Source organism: Bufo bufo, chromosome 2 (genome assembly GCF_905171765.1).
Source record: "Bufo bufo chromosome 2, aBufBuf1.1, whole genome shotgun sequence".
Taxonomy (NCBI): domain Eukaryota; kingdom Metazoa; phylum Chordata; class Amphibia; order Anura; family Bufonidae; genus Bufo; species Bufo bufo.
The window spans coordinates 693,206,791-693,233,766 of NC_053390.1; positions in this window are offsets into that span (position 1 = coordinate 693,206,791).

Consider the following 26,976-nt stretch of genomic DNA (forward strand, 5'->3'; position numbering starts at 1 on the left):
CATTGGAGGGGTTACGGTCCCGAGAAAAGAATGTGGGTTCCAGCGTCAGAGGTAAACGCCAACAGGTTAATTCTGACTTTCCATGCCTCTCATCCGGAGAGACCTGGTCCTGAGTGTCCGGAGGCCCCTCGTGAAAGGGGGGGTACTGTCACGAGGGTATCAAGAGCCACGTCTGACTCCGTTATACCCGGGGTCAGGAAGTCGCAGCGGGTGGCTGCGCGCTCTATATCTAAAGATCATGGTGTTTCTTAGTTATTGTTTTCTGTGTTTGCCTTGCTATCCTTTTTGTCTCTCTCAGGGATCCGTAGCTTCTCTTTCTCAGCTGTTTCGTGTCTGCCACTCCCTACCTCCTTATATTCTCCCCTCACACTTCTCTAGTTGCCAGTTATAGAGCTTCCTGCCTGGACATCTATACTGACCCACTGGAGTGGTTAATCCTGGTTGTTGTTCCTGTGTGCTACCCTCCGGATCCCTGTTTGGCTTATTGTTGTCTCCTGTTGTCGCCCACCTGGGAATATATGTTGAGTCTGTGTTGTCTGTCCTCCCCTTGGTGTTTTCCCTTAGAGTTAGTGGTGCGGACTAGTGTTCCCATCGCCCTGTTCACTACCTAGGGCTCAGCTCAGGGAAAGCCAGGGCTTTAGGCACGTGATCGGCGTACGGGTGAGGAACCCGTCTAGGGACGTCAGGGCAGCCAGGTGCCAGCCGCCAGGTGAGTCAGGGGTCACCATCTTCCCTCTCACTTGGGCAGGGCCTTCCTCGTTCCCTCCCTCTGTGTCACGTATGTGATAGCCACGCCGACCGTGATATCACCGCATGGAAGCCCGCATCATTGAAAGTGACTCCACTATCCACTTCTACAGCTTCTGATGAGTGAGAACATTCCTTTTACATGAAACCTGCCACTGTTACCATCCAGTGTTTGTTTGTCCAGGCCCACCTGGGCTGTCTATTGTTTGATTGTCTTAGAGGTTTTATCCTGGTTAGTGCTTCACTATTTTATACTGTACTCCACTGGCCTGCAGTAAAATTTATATCCAATGACCGTCTAATTTACCTCCAGCCACAAAATCAATTTATCTTTTCTGTCCGGTGAATGCCTAATGTTTGGGGCCTGTACTCCACTGGCCTACAGTAAAATTGATATTCAATGACCGTCTAATGTACCTTCAGCCACATAATCACTTGATCTTTTCTGTCCAGTGAATGCATAATTTTTTTGGCCTGTAATCTAACTGGCCAACAGTAAAATTGTTACACGGTGACCGCCTAATGTACATCCAGCCACATAATCACTTGATCTTTTCTGTATGGTGAATGCCTAATGTTTGGGGCCTGTACTCCAGTGGGCTACAGTAAAATTTGTATCCATTGTCTGCATAATGTACCTTGAGCCCGTACTCCCGTGGCCTAAAATAAAATCTTTTTAGGCTCCAGCAGGGCACATTTTTTAGAATTTCCCTTTAAGATGCATAAAAATGGCCCCTGATAAAAATACATCTTTTTTGTGGGAATTTTTGTCATTGACCCCCCCTCTGGTATGTCACTGTCCATGTTGTGGGGCTATTTGTGCACTTCTAGTAAGTATTTGGTGGCTGCAAATATGACCTGAACGTCTTCGAGGTTGCCAGTAAAGTGAATGGGGCCTATGTTCGTCCATTACTACTGGTGACAACCTCCTCCTCTTCATCGTCATCAGGAGCTGGGTGGGGGAAATCCGGCTGCTGGGAGGGTCCAGCCTCTTGCACCTCCACATCTTCGCCCACATCAGGTGGGGGTGGCGCCTCATGCTGCTGCTGCTGGGAGGGTCCTGCCTGCTCTCCATCCTCTCCCTCCTCCTTCTTGGCGGACAACACCACCACCAGATCCTCTGTCGAAGGCCTGCGGCGGACGGAGGGAACTGTAATCCCTGTAATAACACAATGTTCAGAATTTAGACAAACAACTCAGAACTTATAACAATTGCAAATTAAGTGTGGGATGTAACTAATGTAATGATGTACTGGGCCTTTTATTGTAATACAGAATGATGATTGCAGTTTATGTATATACACACACACACACACACACACATATACACTCACCTAAAGAATTATTAGGAACACCATACTAATAAGGTGTTGGACCCCCTTTTGCCTTCAGAACTGCCTTAATTCTACGTGGCATTGATTCAACAAGGTGCTGATAGCATTCTTTAGAAATGTTGGCCCATATTGATAGGATAGCATCTTGCAGTTGATGGAGATTTGAGGGATGCACATCCAGGGCAAAAAAGCTCCCGTTCCACCACATCCCAAAGATGCTCTATTGGGTTGAGATCTGGTGACTGTGGGGGCCATTTTAGTACAGTGAACTCATTGTCATGTTCAAGAAACCAATTTGAAATGATTTGAGCTTTGTGACATGGTGCATTATCCTGCTGGAAGTAGCCATCAGAGGATGGATACATGTTCTCATTCTGTTTACGCCAAATTCGGACTCTACCATTTGAATGTCTCAACAGAAATCGAGACTCATCAGACCAGGCAACATTTTTCCAGTCTTCAACAGTCCAATTTTGGTGAGCTTGTGCAAATTGTAGCCTCTTTTTCCTATTTGTAGTGGAGATGAGTGGTACCCGGTGGGGTCTTCTGCTGTTGTAGCCCATCCGCCTCAAGGTTGTGGCTTCACAAATGCTTTGCTGCATACCTCGGTTGTAACGAGTGGTTATTTCAGTCAACGTTGCTCTTCTATCAGCTTGAATCAGTCGGCCCGTTCTCCTCTGACCTCTAGCATCCACAAGGCATTTTTGCCCACAGGACTGCCGCATACTGGATGTTTTTCCCTTTTCACACCATTCTTTGTAAACCCTAGAAATGGTTGTGCGTGAAAATCCCAGTAACTGAGCAGATTGTGAAATACTCAGACCGGCCCGTCTGGCACCAACAACCATACCACGCTCAAAATTGCTTAAATCACCTTTCTTTCCCATTCTGACATTCAGTTTGGAGTTCAGGAGATTGTCTTGACCAGGACCACACCCCTAAATGCATTGAAGCAACTGCCATGTGATTGGTTGACTAGATAATTGCATTAATGAGAAATAGAACAGGTGTTCCTAATAATTCTTTAGGTGAGTGTATATACAGTACAGACCAAAAGTTTGGACTATCAGCTGTGTATCCACCTGACTTCTCCTCAACGCAACTGATGGTCCCAACTCCATTTATAAGGCAAGAATTCCCACTTATTAAACCTGACAGGGCACACCTGTGAAGTGAAAACCATTTCAGGGGACTACCTCTTGAAGCTCATCAAGATAATGCCAAGAGTGTGCAAAGCAGTAATCAAAGCAAAAGGTGGCTACTTTGAAGAACCTAGAATATTACATATTTTCAGTTGTTTCACACTTGTTTGTTATGTATATAATTCCACATGTGTTAATTCCTAGTTTTGATGCCTTCAGTGTGAATCTACAATTTTCATAGTCATGAAAATAAAGAAAACTCTTTGAATGAGAAGGTGTGTCCAAACTTTTGGTCTGTACTGTATATATATATATATATATATATATAGAGAGAGAGAGAGAGAGAGAGATACAAAAGTAATTTAGTATTGTACCTGGGCATATTCTGTCACGGATCTCTCTGATCCGCTCCGAGTTCCTCCTCTTCAAATCGGACCATTTCTTTAATATGGCCATGCTATTACCATTTAACTTCCTTAAGAGCTCGAAATGGATCTCCCTCACAAGTATCTGCATCTCAGCCTGGACCCGGGTCCTGTCATAGCCCCGCTCCAACATGCGCTGCAGGATAAAGATGCAAGCATATAATCCCAATTTTTTTAATACAAGTATTGAAAATAATGTCCTCAACAACACAGCAAAAAGTCTTTAAGTCTTTAAAGGGGAAATATTAGATTTAATGTTACCGTTATAAGATTGTATTGTGATTGTATGTGTGTGGGGTCTGAGTAATCGGATATTGGCCAGCTGAGCAGAGATGTACCTGTCTAGTGAAGTAACGGTGCTGTATAGGGTGTACAGCTGGTTCGCCTCCCTGTGGTGCACCCTGGGTAACTCTAAATGAACCAGCAAATACTGGCGGTAAGACAAAGAAAGCTTCTCCTGAGTCCTGACCAACAGGACACAAACTCTAATCTATAGACTGTGTTTGTGTGTGTGTGGGGAGGGTATATAGTGTGCGGCAGGAAAATGGATGGGCAATGTGCATGTGAGAGATATTTCTCTGCTGTACATACATACATGCTACAGACATAGTGCTGTGATGTTACAACAATACTTAGTGTACCAATCAGTAATATCTACTCAGACCTGATAAAATGTGAAGTTGTATGTATTGCGAAAAAACATTTGCATCATAAGTGACGATTTTTCGCAATAGCAAATATTTTATAACACTATATCTGCATATAAAGCGATTGGTCTGACATGCATGTGAAATGTAATCAAATACACTGCTGTAATGTCAAATTACTTACAGTGATCAGGAGTTCTTCCTCACTGTCGCAAAAATTGCTGCCAACCATGTTTTCCAATCTCCTCCAACTTCAGGTATTTTGAAAACAGTTGCTAAACTAGGCCACGCCCCGTTTGCACATGCGCAGTAAGCAAATTTTACATTGCAATTTTAGCATTGATAATTTTTTTTTACGAAGATAGCGAATTTGCGAATATATGATGAACATTCGCCCATATATTAGTGAAATATCGCGAATTCGAATATAGCCCCTGCCGCTCATCACTAATTAAGGGACATCAGTAAAGTATTTACTATCAATTAACTGTGCTGCTATATAAAACGGACACCTACTATTCCGGATACAACATTGATACAAGACAGCCAGTTGAATTGAGCGGGGTATAAGGATGTTGCTACAATATAAACTGGACGCATATGTGTTATGTGATCGCAAGGCAGCAAAATACTATTTATTTATACACAGAGCACTGCTTTGCAGCTATCCATTTAAAAAAAAAAAACATTGATTTGCTTTTCCAAGATCTGAACATATGCTGCTTTGAATTAAAACACTTTTTCATTATAAAAACCATATTGTCCAATCCATATGTGCAAACCATGGACTTTTTAAGAATGGAACATATATTGTTATATTGTGTGCATACACCTACCCAATATATATATTTGAATTATTGATAGGGGGTTATTATTCTCATGCTTTTGCTCTATTTTATTTTTATTTTTTATTTTTTATGTTATGTATTTTTTATATATATTATTGGTTTATGGTTTTTTAGGATTAATTGCATCTGATTACTAATATATATTGAATAAATATTTTTATGTCCATATATATGGTACGTTTCCTTGCAACAACCAGATATCTGAGTGCCCTCCACACTACTTGTCTTCCCCAATACTGTTATATACACTGCTCAAAAAAATAAAGGGAACACTTAAACAACACAATGTAACTCCAAGTCAATCACACTTCTGTGAAATCAAACTGTCCACTTAGGAAGCAACACTGAGTGACAATCAATTTCACATGCTGTTGTGCAAATGGGATAGAAAACAGGTGGAAATTATAGGCAATTAGCAAGACACCCCCAATAAAGGAGTGGTTCTGCAGGTGGTGACCACAGACCACTTCTCAGTTTCTATGCTTCCTGGCTGATGTTTTGGTCACTTTTGAATGCTGGCGGTGCTTTCACTCTAGTGGTAGCATGAGACGGAGTCTACAACCCACACATGTGGCTCAGGTAGTGCAGCTTATCCAGGATGGCACATCAATGCGAGCTGTGGCAAGAAGGTTTGCTGTGTCTGTCAGCGTAGTGTCCAGAGCGCTACCGGGAGACAGGCCAGTACATCAGGAGACGTGGAGGAGGCCGTAGGAGGGCACCAACCCAGCAGCAGGACCGCTACCTCTGCTTTTGTGCAAGGAGCAACAGGAGGAGCACTGCCAGAGCCCTGCAAAATGACCTCCAGCAGGCCACAAATGTGCATGTGTCTGCTCAAACGGTCAGAAACAGACTCCATGAGGGTGATATGAGGGCCCGACGTCAACAGGTGGGGGTTGTGCTTACAGCCCAACACCGTGCAGGACGTTTGGCATTTGCCAGAGAACACCAAGATTGGCAAATTCGCCACTGGCGCCCTGTGCTCTTCACAGATGAAAGCAGGTTCACACTGAGCACATGTGACAGACGTGACAGAGTCTGGAGACGCCGTGGAGAACGTTCTGCTGCCTGCAACATCCTCCAGCATGACCGGTTTGGCATTGGGTCAGTAATGGTGTGGGGTGGCATTTCTTTGGAGGGCCGCACAGCCCTCCATGTGCTCGCCAGAGGTAGCCTGACTGCCATTAGCTACCGAGATGAGATCCTCAGACCCCTTGTGAGACCATATGCTGGTGCGGTTGGCCCTGGGTTCCTCCTAATGCAAGACAATGCTAGACCTCATGTGGCTTGAGTGTGTCAGCAGTTCCTGCAAGACGAAGGCATTGATGCTATGGACTGGCCCGCCCCTTCCCCAGACCTGAATCCAATTGAGCACATCTGGGACATCATGTCTCGCTCTATCCACCAACGTCACGTTGCACCACAGACTGTTCAGGAGTTGGCAGATGCTTTAGTCCAGGTCTGGGAGGAGATCCCTCAGGAGACCGTCCGCCACCTCATCAGGAGCATGCACAGGCGTTGTAGGGAGGTCATACAGGCACATGGAGGCCACACACAGTAGTGAGCCTCATTTTGACTTGTTTTAAGGACATTACATCAAAGTTGGATCAGCCTGTAGTGTGTTTTTCCACTTTAGTTTTGAGTGTGACTCCAAATCCAGACCTCCATGGGTTGAAAAATTTGATTTCCAATTTTTAATTTTTGTGTGATTTTGTTGTCAGCACATTCAACTATGTAAAGAACAAAGTATTTCAGAAGAATATTTAATTAATTCAGATCTAGGATGTGTTATTTTTGTGTTCCCTTTATTTTTTTGAGCAGTGTATATTGGCAGAGGGTGTTGCCCTAGGAGAGTGCACCTACTCTGTGGTAGAGATGGCCTGAATAGTTCGCCGGCGAATAGTTCCCGGCGAACATAGCTTGTTCGCGTTCGCCGCGGCGGGCGAACATATGCGATGTTCGGTCCGCCCCTATACATCATCATTGAGTGAACTTTGACCCTGTACCTCAGTCAGCAGACACATTCCAGCCAATCAGCAGCATACCCTCCCTCCCAGACCCTCCCACCTCCTGGACAGCATCCATTTTAAAATCATTCGGAATCTGCATTCTCAGTGAGAGGAGGGACAGTGTAGCTGCTGCTGATTTAATAGGGAAAACGTTAGCTCACTCACAAATACCTCTCAGATAAAAAAAAATTATATTTAATATTTTTCTGTGATCTAATCACATTTGCAAGCCCGTGTGTGTCAGGCCCACACAGACTGTATTGTGGCCACTGGCTAGTGGCTAGGCCTCCACTTATACCGTTACAGCGTGTCACTCACTCAAATACCTTTCAGATAAAAAATAATTATATTTAATATTTTTCTGTGATATAATCACATTTGCAAGCCCGTGTGTGTCAGGCCCACACAGACTGTATTGTGGCCACTGGCTAGTGGCTAGGCCTCCACTTATACCGTTACAGGGTGTCACTCACTCACAAATACCTCGCAGATAAAAAAAAATTATATTTAATATTTTTCTGTGATATAATCACAGTTGTAAGCCAGTGTGTGTCAGGCCCACACAGACTGTACTCTGCCCACTGCCCACCACTTATATAGAGTGGCACAGTACCTTGCACGCATAGTAACACTTATCTAATAAAAAATGACAGGCAGAGGCAGGCCACGCCGCAGGGGCCGTCGTGTTCGTGGTGCTGTGATTTCCACTGGCCCTGAAATAATGCCCAGTGTTCAGAGGCCACGTACCCTGAACCCGAAAAATTCGGAGAAAAAAGTTGACTGGCTTACACAGGACACCCAATCTTCAACAGCTTCCGCTAAGAACCTTGACGCACCATCCTCCTCCAGCTCAGCTTTGGTCACCTGCTCTCAAGTTACCACTCTCCCGCCTGCCGCCACCACCACCACTACCACCACAGCCACCACAGCCGCTTCACTTGATCCCTCAGAGGAGTTATTTACACATCAGTTGGTTGAAATTAGTGATGCGCAACCATTATTGCCAGAGGATGGAGATAACAGGGATATGTCTCAGTCAGGCAGCATTACACATATGGACGTACAGTGTGATGATGATGATGATGTTGTACCCGCTGCTGCTTCCTTTGCTGAGGTGTCAGATACAAGTGAAGTGGTTGATGATGACGATGTGTCCGTGGATGCCACGTGGGTGCCTGCTCGAAGAGAAGAAGAAGAGGGGGAAAGTTCAGAAGGGGAGACAGAGAGAAGGAGGAGACGAGTTGGAAGCAGGGGGAGGTCGCAAGGAGCTAGTGGCACAGTCAGACAGCATGTATCGGCACCCAGGGTCAGCCAGACAGCACGCCAATCAACACATGCTGTTGCCACCACCAGAATGCCGTCACTGCAAAGCTCAGCAGTGTGGCATTTTTTGTGTGTGTCTGCCTCTGACAACAGCGATGCCATTTGCAACCTGTGCCAAAAGAAATTGAGTTGTGGGAAATCCAACACCCACCTAGGTACAACTGCTTTGCGAAGGCACATGATCGCACATCACAAACGCCTATGGGATCAACACATGATGACGAGTAGAAGCAGCACACAAGCTCAAAGCCACCATCCTCTTCCAGGTCCAGCATCTTCAGCCACGTCAACCACTGCTTTCCTCTTTGCCCCCTCTCAACCACCCGCCACTCCGCCTCTCACCTTCCGCAGTTCCATCTCATCTGCCCACAGGCAGGTGTCTGTAAAGGAAATGTTTGAGCGTAGGAAGCTAATGTCACAAAGTCACCCCCTTGCCCGGCGTCTGACAGCTGGCTTGACGGAACTCTTAGCCCGCCAGCTTTTACCATACCAGCTGGTGGAGTCTGAGGCCTTCAAAAAATTTGTCGCTATTGGGACACTGCAGTGGAAGGTACCCGGACAAATTTTTTTTTCAAAAAAGGCAATCCCAAACCTCTACTCAGTGATTGAAAAGGAAGTCATGGCATTTCTGGCATACAGTGTTGGGGCAAGGGTCCATCTGACCACGGTCAGGGCAGGTATATCACCTACACTGCGCATTGGGTCAACCTGCTGACGGCTTACAAGCATGGAATGCGTGGCTCTGCAGCGGAGTTGGTGACACCGCCACGACTTGCAGGCAGGCCTACTGCCACTTCCTCTACTCCTCCTACTCCATCCTCTTCCATAACCTCCTCGGCTGAGTCCTCTTCTGCTGCGGTGTCTGGCTGTACATCAACTGAATCCCCCCAGCTCCCCAGGGGCTATTCCACATCCCTGATACGACAGTGTCACGCTGTCTTGGGGTTGACTTGCCTGAAAGCAGAGAGCCACACCGGACCAGCACTCCTGTCCGCCATGAACACACAGGTGGATCAGTGGCTGACCCCGCACCAACTGGAGATCGGAAAAGTGGTGTGTGACAATGGAAGCAATTTGTTGGCGGCATTGAATTTGGGCAAGTTGTCATATGTGCCGTGCATGGCACATGTGTTGAATCTCATCGTACAACGCTTTGTGTCTAAGTACCCAGGCTTACAGGAAGTCCTCAAGCAGGCCAGGAAGGTGTGTGGCCATTTCAGGCGTTCCTACACGGCCATGGCGCACTTTTCAGACATTCAGCGCCAAAATAACATGCCAGTGAGGCGCTTGATTTGCGACAGCCCGACACGTTGGAATTCAACACTCCTAATGTTCGACCGCCTGCTCCAACAAGAAAAAGCCGTCAACGAGTATTTGTATGACCGGGGTGCTAGGACAGCCTCTGCGGAGCTGGAAATTTTTTTGCCACGTTACTGGATGCTCTTACGCAATGCCTGTAGGCTCATGCGTCCTTTTGAGGAGGTGACAAACCTAGTCAGTCGCACCGAAGGCACCATCAGCGACCTCATCCCATTTGTTTTCTTCCTGGAGCGTGCCCTGCGAAGAGTGCTGGATCAGGGTGTAGATGAGCGTGAAGAGGAAGAGTTGTGGTCACCATCACCACCAGAAACAGCATTGTCATCATCGCTTGCCGGATCTGCGGCAACGCTGCAAGAGGAGTATGAGGAAGAGGAGTCAGAGGAGGAATGTGGCTTTGAGGAGGAGGAAGACCAACCACAGCAGGCATCCCAGGGTGCTCGTTGTTGTCACCTATCTGGGACCCGTGGTGTTGTACGTGGCTGGGGTGAAGAACAGACCGTCAATGACAAGGACGAGGAACGGGAAATGAGTAGCTTGGCATCCAACCTTGTGCAAATGGGGTCTTTCATGCTGTCATGTCTGTTGAGGGACCCTCGTATAAAAAGGATGAAGGAGAACGACCTGTACTGGGTGGCCACGCTACTAGACCCCCGGTATAAGCAGAAAGTGGCGAAAATGTTACCAACTTACCGAAAGTCAGAAAGGATGCAGCAGTTCAAAACAAAACTAAAAAATATGCTTTACACAGCTTATAAGGGGGATGTCACAGCACAACGGGAATCTAACAGGGGAAGAGGTGAAAGTAATCCTCCTCCTACCACGACCACGGCGGCAAGGACAGGACGCTTTACAGATGTGTTGTTGATGGAGGACATGCAGAGCTTTTTCAGTCCTACACATCGCCACAGCCCTTCGGGATCCAGCCTTAGATAACGACTCGACCGACAGGTAGCAGACTACCTCGCCTTAACTGCAGATATCGACACTCTGAGGAGCGATGAACCCCTTGGTGACTAAAACATTGGCGTTCACCGTGCGGGGAAAGTAAAATGACCGTTTTATAGATCAGGTCGTTACGGACGCGGCGATACCTAATATGTGTAGTGTATTTTTTATTTATTTTTTTATTCAGTGATAAATGTGTTTTTTTTAATCTTAACTTTTTTCACTTTTTTTTACATTTTTTTGACCCAGACCCACTTGGTTCTTGAAGATCCAGTGGGTCTGATGTCTGTATAATACAGTACAGTACAATATATATTGTACTGTACTGTATTTTACTTACACTTTGTCTGAACAGATCTCTGCCTTTAGCACAGATCTGTTCAGCACCATGGACAGCAGGATGCCTGAGACTGCGTCCTGTTGCCATGGGAACCTTCCGTCTGCTCAGTAGTGTTCAGAACTTCGCAGACGGGAAAGGGTAAGGACGGGGCTGTCGGGGGTCTGTCTGGGGGCTCTCTCCCTCTCCCATCGGGGGGCTGCAAAGGCACAGCAGCCCCCCGATCGGAGAGGGAGGGAGCTCCCTGAGCTGTTAACCTTTTCCATACAGCGGTCCGTACGGACCGCTGTATGGAAAGAGTTAAACGGCTGACATCGCATCACCGATGTCAGCCGTTTATACCAGGGTGCCAGCAATGTGCACCCTGGTATACCCACTAGACGCCAACGATCATTCAAGGGGAGGCGGGCGGAGGATCGCGATCCCGCCTGCCGCAACGCCCGCCTCCCACACCTCCCGCACCTCCCGCACCGCCTGCGACACCCCCCCTGCACCACCCGCCCACATAATATCATTCAGGGGTGCAGGGGGGGTTAATAAAACTTTATTTAGGGCATTTTAAAGTGGGGATCAGAATCGGCTAAAAGCGCAGCAAACCGCAGGTCTGAATTGACCTGCGGTTTGCTGCGATCGCCGATACGGGGGGGTCACATGACCCCCCTCGGCGTTGTGACAGGATGCCGGCTGAATGATTTCAGCCGGCATCCCGTTCGGATTAACCCCCGGGGCGCCGCAATCTTATTTTAAACTCATGACGTACCGGTACGTCATGGGTCCTTAAGGAGTCGGTACCCATGCCGTACCGATACGTCCTAAGTCCTTAAGGGGTTAATATCTGGATCGGTCAGTAGAACATCCCAAAATCTACTTAGGATACCCCTAACTTTCTGATTTTGGTGATCAAAAGCGCCAATAATTCTGATGGTGTTATCTCCTTTTTTAGCATTCCGGGTCTTGTTTACTAATAGGGCTTGGCGTTTCGTTCCCATGTCTGCTGCCTGGTGATGGAACGATTCAAATGAGGAACAATTTCATCTGACTCTGAGGTACTGTCTTTTGGGATACCGCGTCTAAGACTCTCAGGGTGATAGCTATCCCACCGCAAAAGGCTATTGATGGCCGTCGGTTTCCTGTAAGTTTCGGTATGCAGTTCACCCTGACGCTTAGTAATGCGTATATCCAAAAAGGCAATGCTGTTTCTGTCGCTTTCTAAGGAGAACCTGAGACCTATATTGTTGATCTTGAGGTAAGTAACAAAATCGGAGGAGGACTCACTGGTGCCATCCCATATGATAAACACGTCGTCAATGTATCTCCCCCAGAATAGGATATTCTGGGCCCATTGACGACATGGCTCATTAAACACGATGGTGTCCTCCCACCAGCCCAGGAATAGGTTGGCATAACTGGGCGCACAAGAGCTACCCATTGCCGTACCCCTGAGCTGGTGGAGGAAACGCGTCCCAAACACAAAATAATTGTGCTTCAGTATGAATTTGAGTGACTGGATAACAAAATCAGAGTGAGACTTACACTGAGTTCCTCTTGTGCTGAGGAAATATTCAACGGCTGTAATCCCCCAGTTATGAGGGATGCTGGTGTACAATGCCTCCACATCAATGGACGCCAACAGAACCCTATCATCTACTATATGTTGTCGATCTTGAGTAGAAGGTCTGTTGTGTCTCTAATATAAGAGGGTAGTGCTGATACAAAGGGACGGAGAATGTTATCTACATATGTGCTGAGACTGTGAGTAATTGATCCTACCCCGGATACAATGGGGCGGCCCTTGAGGGGAGGGTACCCCTTATGAATTTTGGGAAGTGAGTAAAAAGTGGGAATCTGAGGGTGCAATGGTACCAAAAAAGTCATCTCATCCTTGGAAATCAGACCTTTATCAAGGGCCTCTATAAGGATAGACTCCAAGTGGTCAGAGAACTCAGCTGTAGGGTTTGACGGCAGGATGGAATAACATGTTCTATCATCTAGTAGTTTAAGGCACATATTGTAATAGGTAGGATGGTCCATGATTACAATATTTCCCCCTTTGTCAGGTGGCTTGCAAACAATATTCTTGTCTGATTCTAGATTTTTTAGAGCATCCATCTGATCTTTACTTAAATTTATGGGCCCTTTTATGTTGGCTTCCTGCAATTTCTCAAATTGGTCTATCACTAGTCATTTGAACAGGTCAATCGCTGAAGTCTCCTGTGGTGGAGGCATTCTAGTGCTTTTGGGTCGGAGATGTGTGAAAGGCCCTAGACTCGGGGTATTCTCATTTTCAGTCAGGAGCGAGCTAAGTGTGCGAACTCCCTCAAGATCTTCCCGGGATATACCTAATTTGATACATTCCTCCTTATCATGGTTTTGGAAAAATTTGTGCCACTTTAGTTTACGCACAAAGAGGCTGAGGTCCTTGACCCAGTCAAAGCAACAAAATCTGGTTGTAGGAACGAATGATAGACCCCTTGTTAGAAGTCTCACCTCTTGGTCAGTCAGCGGTCTCTCCGTCAGATTAATCACCTGATTGGGAAGTGGTGTTATTTGGTTTTGGTAGACTTCTGGATTATTCAAGTGTCCCTGTCTCTCAATTGGTAGGGGAAGGTGTTTGTCCCCCCACTTATTTCTAAAAAAGTGCCTGTAGAGGATGTTGGAGTTGTTAAGGAGACTGAAGATGGTAATGTAGAGGAGGATGCCTGCAGTGTGGGTTCTCGTGTTGTATTTTGTGAGAAACCCTGATAGTTGGCTGTGGGATTCGTGCCCCTGTATCCTCGTTGTCCTTGTGGCCATCGTCTCCTCCCTCTTCCTCTGGCTCTATTTCTACCCCTAAAGAAAGTTGTACCTCTCTCTGTGTCTGAAGACTCAGGGTCAGTAGAAGATATGTCCGTTCCGGGATTACTTTGAGGTTTAGTATTAAGAAACTCAAAGGCGTGTTTTTCACGGAAATCTGACAGATCCCGTACAAACTGTCTATGTTTTCTTTCTTTAAGAACTGTCTGGTACCTTTCTACGTTTGTACGTAAGATATTCTCTCTCCTGCTGAAGTCAGAATCATATTTCAGTTTTAAGGCTAACTCTATAAGGGTATTGAGATGTTTTGAGGTTCTGTCCAGGATCACCTTCTCCTCATCCAACAGCAGCTGCATGAAGCGAATTGAGCTGGACAAAAGCTCCTCCTCCCACTTCTCCAATAATTGTGAAGAACGTGATCGCTGTGCTGGTGTGACCTGTACTCTAAGTCCTTTTGGAAATATTTTGTTCTTAATATAATTTTCCAAGGATTGGCACTCCCACCAGGATTTTAGATTCTCTTTGTAGCCCTCGTATAAATTACTAAATGTACCTTTTAGTGTTGGTGTCTTATCAAGGTTTGTGTCTCCCTCTCTCTCAGAAAAAACCTCCTGAGCATCATTGAGCCAAGCGTTAGTGTCTATGGGTCCTGTGAGAAAACCTGCCATACTCAATTTTCAAACAAATCACTGTGGAATTTATAGGGTTACGAAAAGTTTCAATATAGACATCATAGAGAAAAATGACTTTTCATATAAAACATAACTTTTACTGCTGTTGGTTAAAATAATACCCCATCTTAGTATATATGTTAGGCTACGTCAAATGAATAGACAAGGCCTTACTTGGACGTATCAGGATAATGAAGTCCGATGTATAGAAAAATTTGCGGCAACTTACAGTTAGATGACTGTGGACCTGGCCAAACGGTAGATAGAGAGGTGGTGGATAAGGGGAAGGGAACAATATCCCTAATACAACCCTCAATGTACCCCTGCCTACAGGCGGAGCACCCGCCCCGAAAAGGGCGACCCCACCTCTCGGTGGCTAAACCCTCACTGTCGCCTATTGATACCCTGCCTAAAAGGATCAATGATGTTCGTCCCTTCTTGGCAAATTGTCCCGACGCGTTTCCCCAGACGTAATGAATAGGGATGAGTGAACCCGAACTGTATAGTTTGGGTTCGTACCGAATTTTGGGGTGTCCGTGACACGGACCCGAACCCGAACATTTTCGTAAAAGTCTGGGTTCGGGTTCGGTGTTCGGCGCTTTCTTGGCGCTTTTTGAAAGTCTGCAAAGCAGCCAATCAACAAGCGTCATACTACTTGCCCCAAGAGGCCATCACAGCCTTGCCTACTATTGGCATGGCTGTGATTGGCCAGAGCAGCATGTGACACAGCCTCTATATAAGCTTGGGTCACGTAGCGCTGCACGTCACTCTGCTGATTCAAGCATAGGGAGAGGTTGCTGCTGCGACGTTAGGGCGAGATTAGGCAGATTAACTCCTCCAAAAGACTTAATTCAGTGATCGATCTCCAGCTGTGGATCATTGAAGTGCTGATATTGAATTGCTCACTTTTTTTAGGCTGCCCAGAGAGTTTTTATATCACTTTTTTCTGGGGTGATCGGCGGCCATTTTGTGGATTGTGGTGCGCCAGCACAAGCTACCACCAAGTGCATTTAACCATCAATAGTGTGGTTATTTTTTGCTATATCCTACATCAGGTTCAGGCTGAGCCTGTGTCACCCAAGTGCATTTAACCATCAACAGTGTGGTTATTTTTTGGCCATATACTACATCAGGTGCAGGCTGAGCCTGTGTCACCCAAGTGCATTTAACCATCAACAGTGTGGTTATTTTTTGGCCATATACTACATCAGGTGCAGGCTGAGCCTGTGTCACACAAGTGCATTTAACCATCAATAGTGTGGTTATTTTTTGGCCATATACTACATCAGGGGCAAGTTGAGCCTGTCACCCAGTGCCTAAAAAATAGACCTGACATTTATATTCCTCCAAATCAGTACTGTTTTAGCTGGTCAAGTTATTTGTAGTGACTGTAAAAGCACAGTTTTTGTTCTGGGTTGAAAAAGTATTCCCAAATTTGCCATTCTCAAAATTAGTAGTTTCTGCTATATCAGGTCTACTTTAAATCTATCCCAAAAAGGGTATATTAGATTCAAGGTGCTGATAGTGTCATTCTGAAAAACTTAACACACACGCTACAGTGCAGATACAAGTCTAATTCTGTGATTAAAGGTATACCTGTCACACAGCGCCTAAAAAATAGCCCTGACATTTATATTCCTCCAAATCAGTACTGTTTTAGCTGGTCAAGTAATTTGTAGTGACCGTAAAAGCACAGTTTTTGTTCTGGGTTGAAAAACTATTCCCAAATTTGCCATTCTCAAAATTAGTAGTTTCTGCTATATCAGGCCTACTTTAAATCTATCCCAAAAAGGGTATATTAGATTCAAGGTGCTGATAGTGTCATTCTGAAAAACTTAACACACACGCTACAGTGCAGATACAAGTCTAATTCTGTGATTAAAGGTATACCTGTCACCCAGCGCCTAAAAAATAGCACTGACATTTATATTCCTCCAAATCAGTACTGTTTTAGCTGGTCAAGTTATTTGTAGTGACCGTAAAAGCACAGTTTTTGTTCTAGGTTGAAAAAGTATTCCCAAATTTGCCATTTTCAAAATTAGTAGTTTCTGCTATATCAGGCCTACTTTAAATCTATCCCAAAAAGGGTATATTAGATTCAAGGTGCTGATAGTGTCATTCTGAAAAATTTAACACACACGCTACAGTGCAGATACAAGTCTAATTCTGTGATTAAAGGTATACCTGTCACACAGCGCCTAAAAAATAGCCCTGACATTTATATTCCTCCAAATCAGTACTGTTTTAGCTGGTCAAATTATTTGTAGTGACCGTAAAAGCACAGTTTTTGTTCTGGGTTGAAAAACTATTCCCAAATTTGCCATTTTCAAAATTAGTAGTTTCTGCTATATCAGGCCTACTTTAAATCTATCCCAAAAAGGGTATATTAGATTCAAGGTGCTGATAGTGTCATTCTGAAAAACTTAACACACACGCTACAGTGCAGATACAAGTCTAATTCTGTGATTAAAGGTATACCTGTCACCCAGCGCCTAAAAAATAGCCCTGACATTTATATTCCTCCAAATCAGTACTGTTTTAGCTGGTCAAGTTATTTGTAGTGACCGTAAAAGCACAGTTTTTGTTCTGGGTTGAAAAACTATTCCCAAATTTGCCATTTTCAAAATTGTGGTGAACGGGAACAATGAGGAAAACATCTAGTAAGGGACGCGAACACGGACGTGGACATGGTCGTGGTGGTGTTAGTGGACCCTCTGGTGCTGGGAGAGGACGTGGCCGTTCTGCCACAGCCACACGTCCTAGTGTACCAACTACCTCAGGTCCCAGTAGCCGCCAGAATTTACAGGGATATTTGGTGGGGCCCAATGCCGTTCTAAGGATGGTAAGGCCTGAGCAGGTACAGGCATTAGTCAATTGGGTGGCCGACAGTGGATCCAGCACGTTCACATTATCTCCCACCCAGTCTTCTGCAGAAAGCGCACAGATGGCGCATGAAAACCAAGCCCATCAGTCTGTCACATCACCCCCATGCATATCAGGGAAACTGTCTGAGCCTCAAGTTATGCAGCAGTCTCTTATGCTGTTTGAAGACTCTGCTGCCAGGGTTTACCAAGGGCATCCACCTAGCCCTTCCCCAGGGGTAGAAGAGATAGAATGCACTAACGCACAACCACTTATGTTTCCTGATGATGAGGACATGGGAATACCACCTCAGCACGTCTCTGATGATGACGAAACACAGGTGCCAACTGCTGCGTCTTTCTGCAGTGTGCAGACTGAACAGGAGGTCAGGGATCAAGACTGGGTGGAAGACGATGCAGGGGACGATGAGGTCCTAGACCCCACATGGAATGAAGGTCGTGCCAATGACTTTCAGAGTTCGGAGGAAGAGGCAGTGGTGAGACACGGGCCAACAGCGTAGCAAAAGAGGGAGCAGTGGGCAAAATCAGAACACCCGCCGCCAGGAGACTCCGCCTGCTACTGACCGCCGCCATCTGGGACCGAGCACCCCAAAGGCAGCTTCAAGGAGTTCCCTGGCATGGCACTTCTTCAAACAATGTGCTGACGACAAGACCCGAGTGGTTTGCACGCTGTGCCATCAGAGCCTGAAGCGAGGCATTAACGTTCTGAACCTTAGCATAACCTGCATGACCAGGCACCTGCATGCAAAGCATGAACTGCAGTGGAGTAAACACCTTAAAAACAAGGAAGTCACTCAGGCTCCTCCCGCTACCTCTTCTGCTGCTGCCGCCTCGGCCTCTTCTGCTGCTGCAGCCTCGGCCTCTTCCTCCGCCTCTGGAGGAACGTTGGCACCTGCCGCCCAGCAAACATGGGATGTACCACCAACACCACCACCTGCGTCACCAAGCATCTCAACCATGTCACACGGCAGCGTTCAGCTCTCCATCTCGCAAACATTTGAGAGAAAGCGTAAATTCCCACCTAGCCACCCTCGATCACTGGCCCTGAATGCCAGCATTTCTAAACTACTGGCCTATGAAATGCTGTCATTTAGGCTGGTGGACACACACAGCTTCAAACAGCTCATGTCGCTTGCTGTCCCACAGTATGTTGTTCCCAGCCGCCACTACTTCTCCAAGAGAGCCGTGCCTTCCCTGCACAACCAAGTGTCCGATAAAATCAAGTGTGCACTGCGCAACGCCATCTGTGGCAAGGTCCACCTAACCACAGATACGTGGACCAGTAAGCACGGCCAGGGACGCTATATCTCCCTAACTGCACACTGGGTAAATGTAGTGGCGGCTGGGCCCCAGGCGGAGAGCTGTTTGGCGCACGTCCTTCCGCCGCCAAGGATCGCAGGGCAACATTCTTTGCCTCCTGTCTCCTCCTCCTCCTACTCAGCTTCCTCCTCCTCTTCTTCCACCTGCTCATCCAGTCAGCCACACACCTTCACCACCAACTTCAGCACAGCCCGGGGTAAACGTCAGCAGGCCGTTCTGAAACTCATATGTTTGGGGGACATGCCCCACGCCGCACAGGAGTTGTGGCGGGGTATAGAACAACAGACCGATGAGTGGTTGCTGCCGGTGAACCTCAAGCCCGGCCTGATGGTGTGAGATAATGGGCGAAATCTCGTTGCAGCTCTGGGACTAGCCGGTTTGACGCACATCCCTTGCCTGGCGCATGTGCTGAATTTGGTGGTGCAGAGGTTCATTCGCAACTACCCTGACATGTCAGAGCTGCTGCATAAAGTGCGGGCCGTCTGTTATCGCTTCCGGCGTTCACACCCTGCCGCTGCTCGCCTGTCTGCGCTACAGCTTAACTTCGGCCTTCCCGGTCACCGCCTCATATGCGACGTGCCCACCAGGTGGAACTCCACCTTGCACATGCTGGACAGACTGTGCGAGCAGCAGCAGGCCATAGTGGAGTTTCAGCTGCAGCACGCACGGGTCAGTCGCACTGCGGAACAGCACCACTTCACCACCAATGACTGGGCCTCCATGCGAGACCTGTGTGCCCTGTTGCGCTGTTTCGAGTACTCCACCAACATGGCCAGTGGCGATGACGCCGTTATCAGCGTTACAATACCACTTCTATGTCTCCTTGAGAAAACACTTAGGGCAATGATGGAAGAGGAGGTGGCCCAGGAGGAAGAGGAGGAAGAGGGGTCATTTTTAGCACTTTCAGGCCAGTCTCTTCGAAGTGACTCAGAGGGAGGTTTTTTGCAACAGCAGAGGCCAGGTACAAATGTGGCCAGACAGGGCCCACTACTGGAGGACGAGGAGGACGAGGATGAGGAGGAGGTGGAGGAGGATGAGGATGAAGCATGTTCACAGCGGGTGGGACCCAAAGCAGCTCGAGCCCATCACTGGTGCGTGGCTGGGGGGAAACACAGGACGATGACGATACGCCTCCCACAGAGGACAGCTTGTCCTTACCTCTGGGCAGCCTGGCACACATGAGAGACTACATGCTGCAGTGCCTGCGCAACGACAGCAGAGTTGCCCCACATTTTAACGTGTGCGGACTACTGGGTTGCCACCCTGCTGGATCTCCGGTACAAAGACAATGTGCCCACCTTACTTCCTACACTGGAGCGTGATAGGAAGATGCGCGAGTACAAGCGCACATTGGTAGACGCGCTACTGAGAGCATTCCCAAATGTCACAGGGGAACCAGTGGAAGCCCAAGGCGAAGGCAGAGGAGGAGCAAGAGGTCGCCAACGCAGCTGTGTCACGGCCAGCTCCTCTAAGGGCAGGGTTAGCATGGCAGAGATGTGGAAAAGTTTTGTCACCACACCACAGCTTCCTGCACCACCACCTGATACGGAACGTGTTAGCAGAAGGCCACATTTCACTAACATGGTGGAACAGTACCTGTGCACACCCCTCCACGTACTGACTGATGGTTCGGCCCCATTCAACTTCTGGGTCTCCAAATTGTCCACGTGGCCAGAGCTAGCCTTTTATGCCTTGGAGGTGCTGGCCTGCCTGGCGGCCAGCGTTTTTGTCTGAACGTGTATTCAGCACGGCAGGGGGCGTCATTACAGACAAACGCAGCCGCCTGTCTACAGCCAATGTGGACAAGCTGACGTTCATAAAAATGAACCAGGCATGGATCCCACAGGACCTGTCCATCCCTTGTGCAGATTAGACATTAACTACCTCCCCTTAACAATATATTATTGTACTCCAGGGCACTTCCTCATTCAATCCTATTTTTATTTTCATTTTACCATTATATTGCGGGGCAACCCAAAGTTGAATGAACCTCTCCTTTGTCTGTGTGCCGGGGCCTAAATATGTGACAGTGGCCTGTTCCAGTGGTGGGTGACGTGAAGCCTGATTCTCTGCTATGACATGAAGACTGATTCTGTGCTGACATGAAGCCAGATTCTCTGTTACGGGACCTCTCTCCTCTGTCTGGGTGCCAGGGCCTAAATGTGTGACAGTGGCCTCTTCCAGTGGTGGGTGACGTAAAGCCTGATTCTCTGCTATGACATGAAGACTGATTCTGTGCTGACATGAAGCCAGATTCTCTGTTACGGGACCTCTCTCCTCTGCCTAAGTTCCTGGGCCTAAATATGTGACAGTGGCCTGTTCCAGTGGTGGGTGACGTGAAGCCTGATTCTCTGCTATGACATGAAGACTGATTCTGTGCTGACATGAAGCCAGATTCTCTGTTATGGGACCTCTCTCCTCTGTCTGGGTGCCGGGGCCTAAATATGTGACAGTGGCCTGTTCCAGTGGTGGGTGACGTGAAGCCTGATTCTCTGCTATGACATGAAGACTGATTCTGTGCTGACATGAAGCCAGATTCTCTGTTACGGGACCTCTCTCCTCTGTCTAAGTTCCTGGGCCTAAATGTGTGACAGTGGCCTCTTCCAGTGGTGGGTGACGTGAAGCCTGATTCTCTGCTATGACATGAAGACTGATTCTCTGCTGACATGAAGCCAGATTCTCTGTTACGGGACCTCTCTCCTCTGTCTGGGTGCCGGGGCCTAAATGTGTGACAGTGGCCTCTTCCAGTAGTGGGTGACGTGAAGCCTGATTCTCTGCTATGACATGAAGACTGATTCTGTGCTGACATGAAGCCAGATTCTCTGTTACGGGACCTCTCTCCTCTGCCTGGGTGCCTGGGCCTAAATATGTGACAGTGGCCTGTTCCAGTGGTGGGTGACGTGAAGCCTGATTCTCTGCTATGACATGAAGACTGATTCTGTGCTGACATGAAGCCAGATTCTCTGTTACGGGACCTCTCTCCTCTGTCTGGGTCCCGGGGCCTAAATATGTGACAGTGGCCTGTTCCAGTGGTGGGTGACGTGAAGCCTGATTCTCTGCTATGACATGAAGACTGATTCTGTGCTGACATGAAGCCAGATTCTCTGTTACGGGACCTCTCTCCTCTGTCTGGGTGCCAGGGCCTAAATATGTAACAGTGGCCTGTTCCAGTGGTGGGTGACGTGAAGCCTGATTCTCTGCTATGACATGAAGACTGATTCTGTGCTGACATGAAGCCAGATTCTCTGTTACGGGACCTCTCTCCTCTGTCTGGGTGCCAGGGCCTAAATGTGTGACAGTGGCCTGTTCCAGTGGTGGGTGACGTGAAGCCTGATTCTCTGCTATGACATGAAGACTGATTCTGTGCTGACATGAAGCCAGATTCTCTGTTACGGGACCTCTCTCTGCTCTGCCTGGGTGCCAGGGCCTAAATGTGTGACAGTGGCCTGTTCCAGTGGTGGGTGACGTGAAGCCTGATTCTCTGCTATGACATGAAGACTGATTCTCTGCTGACATGAAGCCAGATTCTCTGCTATGGCATGAAGAGACTGATTCTCTGCTGACATGAAGCCAGATTTTCTGCTATGGCATGAAGAGACTGATTCTCTGCTGACGTGAAGCCAGATTCTCTGCTATGGGACCTCTGTCCAATTGATATTGGTTAATTTATATATTTTTATTTTTTATTTTAATTCATTTCCCTATCCACATTTGTTTGCAGGGGATTTACCTACATGTTGCTGCCTTTTGCAGCCCTCTAGCTCTTTCCTGGGCTGTTTTACAGCCTTTTTAGTGCCGAAAAGTTCGGGTCCCCATTGACTTCAATGGGGTTGGGGTTCGGGACGAAGTTCGGGTCGGGTTCGGATCCCGAACCCGAACATTTCCGGGAAGTTCGGCCGAACTTCGCGAACCCGAACATCCAGGTGTTCGCTCAACTCTAGTAATGAAGGCTGGTTCATCAGGGGACTCAGGATAGATGATAGGTTCTTGCAGGTTTCAATAATAGATAGATGCCCAACTGATAGTAGTGGGCAAAAACTCTGATAATTGCATAGCAGACCTCCTGATATAGTAAGGTGCATAGGTATTGCTTGATAGGTGATTCAAATACCTGGTTTTGGCACCTAGATTTGAGCCCCGCCTCCTGGATTACCCTATTAGTGCCATAGAATCGAGAAAAACTCCACTTCCGGTCTTTGGAACGCACGCGGCGCTTGGTGGAACGCACATGTGATTCCGAAACCGGAAGTGAGCCGGCATTCACTCACAACATCATATCCTGCCTGTGAACCGCATGCAGGGAGGTGGGAAGAGAATCAGGACGGCAGATAGATACTGTCACCATGATTAGAAAGGGGGAGGGGAGTAAATAATAGATATCTAGGTTCTTAGGCCACATATTATAGAACTGTGCATCTTAAAACGATCTTCCCACATGTATATTAAAGGGGGTGTGTAGAGAGGCTGGATATAAACTGTATAAACATAAAATTATGTCAAAGGAACAGGCCCCCAATATTGATATATCTATCTAGCTGGACCAATTGCGGTCCAATATAAGGCTGATTTACATTTGTAAAGGATAACCATAGTGTTGGCTACTGCATGAATAAAGTGAAGGAGACTAAATAAAACACCCAAAGGAAATCTGTTCATTTAGTCCCATTGGAAACACTGTTTTGAGGCGGTATATCCACTGAGCTTCCTTGCGGAGAATCCTATTATCCCAGTCACCACCCCTTGGAGACTGTCGTATAACTTCAATGACCTGGAATTTTAGTGTACTCACGTCGCCATCATGTACCTCAAGCACATGACGTGCGATCGGTTTGTCTCTACGGTTCCTGACATCACCTAAGTGTTCCCCAACCCGTCTCCTGAGTTCACGTTTGGTTTTTCCCACGTAACTCAAAGGGCAACTACAGGTACATAGGTAAGACCACCCCTTGGGTGCGACAGTTGGCAAAGTCCCGTATAGTATATGTTATTCCAGTGCTGACACTAGTAAACACTTTGGATTTTAAGATAAATGGGCAGCAAACACAGTTTCCACCACACTTAAAAGTACCCGTTGGTTTGGGATTAAGCCATGTGGTGATTCCTGTTGGTCTTTGGTAGTGACTGTGTACCAATCTGTCCTTTAAGGAGCGTCCACGTCTATATGTGATCGCTGGTCTGGGGGGGGAGCACATCCTTAATATCTGGATCGGTCAGGAGAACATCCCAAAATCTACTTAGGATACCCCTAACTTTCTGATTTTGGTGATCAAAAGTGTCGATAATTCTGATGGTGTTTTTTTAGCATTCCGGGTCTTGTTTACTAATAGGGCTTGGCGTTCAGTTTTACTGGAGTGTAAAAATGCATCCCTCAAGACTCGATTGGGATATCCCCGTTGTTGGAATCTCTTGCACATGTCTGCTGCCTGGTGATGGAACGATTCAAATGAGGAACAATTTCGTCTGACTCTGAGGTACTGTCCTTTTGGATACCGCGTCTAAGACTCTTAGGGTGATGGCTATCCCACCGCAAAAGGCTATTGGTGGCCGTCGGTTTCCTGTAAGTTTTGGTATGCAGTTCACCTTGACGCTTAGTAATGCGTATATCCAAAAAGGCAATGCTGTCTCTGTCGCTTTCAAAGGTGAACCTGAGACCTATATTGTTGATGTTGAGGTAAGTAACAAAATCGGAGAAGGACTCACTGGTGCCATCCATATGATAAACTCGTCGTCAATGTATCTCCCCCAGAATAGGATATTCTGGGCCCATTGACGACATGGCTCATTAAACACGATGGTGTCCTCCCACCAGCCCAGGAATAGGTGATGAGAAGAGAGAACTACAGAAAATACCACTCATATCGGGTGGGACAGTAAATTGCATGGCATAGACGCAGTGACCGTGGATTCAAACAAAGGGGAGAGAGCAGCGTTTTTTTAACCATCTCCCTGTTCGAAAAATCAATTTAATTCACCTTTCTGGGACCCTTGGTGTTGTACGTGGCTGGGTGGAGGAAGAAACCTTCAATGACATCAACGGGACATGGCTAGCTTGGTATCCAACCTTGTACAAATGGGGAGTTTGCGGTTGGGCAAATGGACTGTTTGCGGTTGTTTGCGGTGCATTAAAAGGGGAGTTTGGTCTGTCTATGTCTGTGAAGCGGGCGTAACCCCTTACACTACCTGACCGATACAACATCATACCTGATCGTATACACACACTGGATGTTTTAAACCACGTTGTAAAAAAAAAAATTGGATTGTTAGGTGATTTATGCCCTTTATGGATTAAAATCCAACTCTGCGTCAACTATGTAATTTTCCATGGGAGTTTTGCCATGGATCCCCCTCTGGCATGCCACAGTCCAGGTGTTAGTCCCTTGAAACAACTTTTCCATCACTACTGTGGCTAGAAAGAGTCCCTGTGGGTTTTTAAAATTCGCCTGCCTGTTGAAGTCTATGGCGGTTCGCTCGGTTCGCCCGTTCGCGAACATTTGCAGAAATTCGCATTCGCCGTTCGCGAACGGAAAATTTTATGTTCGCGACATCATTACTCTGAGGGTTTGTGATGGATGAGCCACTGCACTTTAATTATTATCTGTTTGACTAAACTTCTGTGCCTTATCAGTGGTTGTGTTACGCTGCCAATCAATGATTATTCTGACAGCTATGACTTAATGATCCAACCTGTTCATTCCAAACTTTCTGGTTGGTTCCTTGTAGAAGAATGGAAGGATTCCTTAAGCTGGCCATACATTTTAGATAATGATTGGCCGTATTGCAACTGATCAGTCATCCATGGGATCGTTCGTACGAACAATCCCCACAACTGAACTGGGCAACCCGGGATCCTGCCAAAGCACTGTTGCTACCTATTTGCATGATCTGTTCTAAATGGCAGCTCAGGGTTCGAATAAGGATGGGTACAAGGGAGACAAAATAACAAACATTAGTGACAGAGATACACAGAAAACAGAAAGTCAAAACCAGGAAAATCCAATTAGTACCAAATCAGAACCAGAAGGCAAAAAACAGGAATAGGCTGGCATCAATACCAAGATAGCAAGTCTAGTAGAGGGGCAAAAAAAGTCAAAGTCAGAGTCCCAATCCAAGGGTCAGAAATCCAGAAATCCGCAGTCCAGTCCATGGCTAGGGAGGCAATAGTGCAATACAACACCATTCACAGTCAACCTGTGGCCAACAGGTTGCCTGTTTAAATAGGCCACCTTTCCCGGGCACACAATGTGCCTAGCATCACACGTCCAGTGACATCAGCGTGCCTGACATGAGAGTGCCGGCTTTGATTGCCCATTGCTCCTTCACAGAGTGACCCAGCCATCTCCCTGTAAACCGGAGCTTGCAGAGGAGCGCATCTGCTGGCATCGTATATATAACAGTACGACTGTATTAACTCACACTGATGCAGTTAGTATACAGTATTTGCCATCGTGACTCTCAAGTGGCTCCTCCATGAAAGCATTCCTCTGCTGTAATGCCAACTCAAGCGGCAAGTGAAGCTTCTCGATCGAAACAGTTAAGTAATAAAATTCTTGCTGCCTGAAACCACTACTTGGCTTTTCATTCTTTAAAAATATCTCTAGGCAGGGAATTAGAAGCTTTTATCAAGCTGTTGTTAGCTCTTAAAGCACCTTTACATGAGTAGACACAGCAGGTAATGCTCATCAGAGGAGAAGATAAGAACTGCACTTACATGAGCAATCATCTCCACAGTATAGGGACGAGGAATCACTACTGCGATCACTTGCCATCTATAGAAAATCATCATTTCTGGGTAGCAGATTGTTGTTTGGACACCACAATTATCAGTCCAGAAACAATTATTTAGGTGACTGCATCAGCAATGCTTTCATCCAATGAACAAGCATTTGCTCCTTCATTGGGTGATCAGCGACACCTTTACCCTGTGAAGTTATGGGGAATGCACATTCCTGGGAATGCTCCATTCAAATAACTGCCCTCATCACTGGCCCGTGTAAAGGGGTCTTTAGACTTTGACCCATGTAAATCTTACTTTGACTAATTAAAGGGGTTGTGCAGCCTGTTTATATTGACCTATCTTCAGGATAGGTCATCAATATCTGATCGGTGGGAGTCCAAAACATGGCACCCCAAGTGATCAGCTGTTTGAAGAGGAGGCAGCGCTCCATGCTAGCAATTGGAGCAAATACTTGTAATTACACTGCACTTCCAGACGAAGAGCAGTATAATGAAGAGGAAG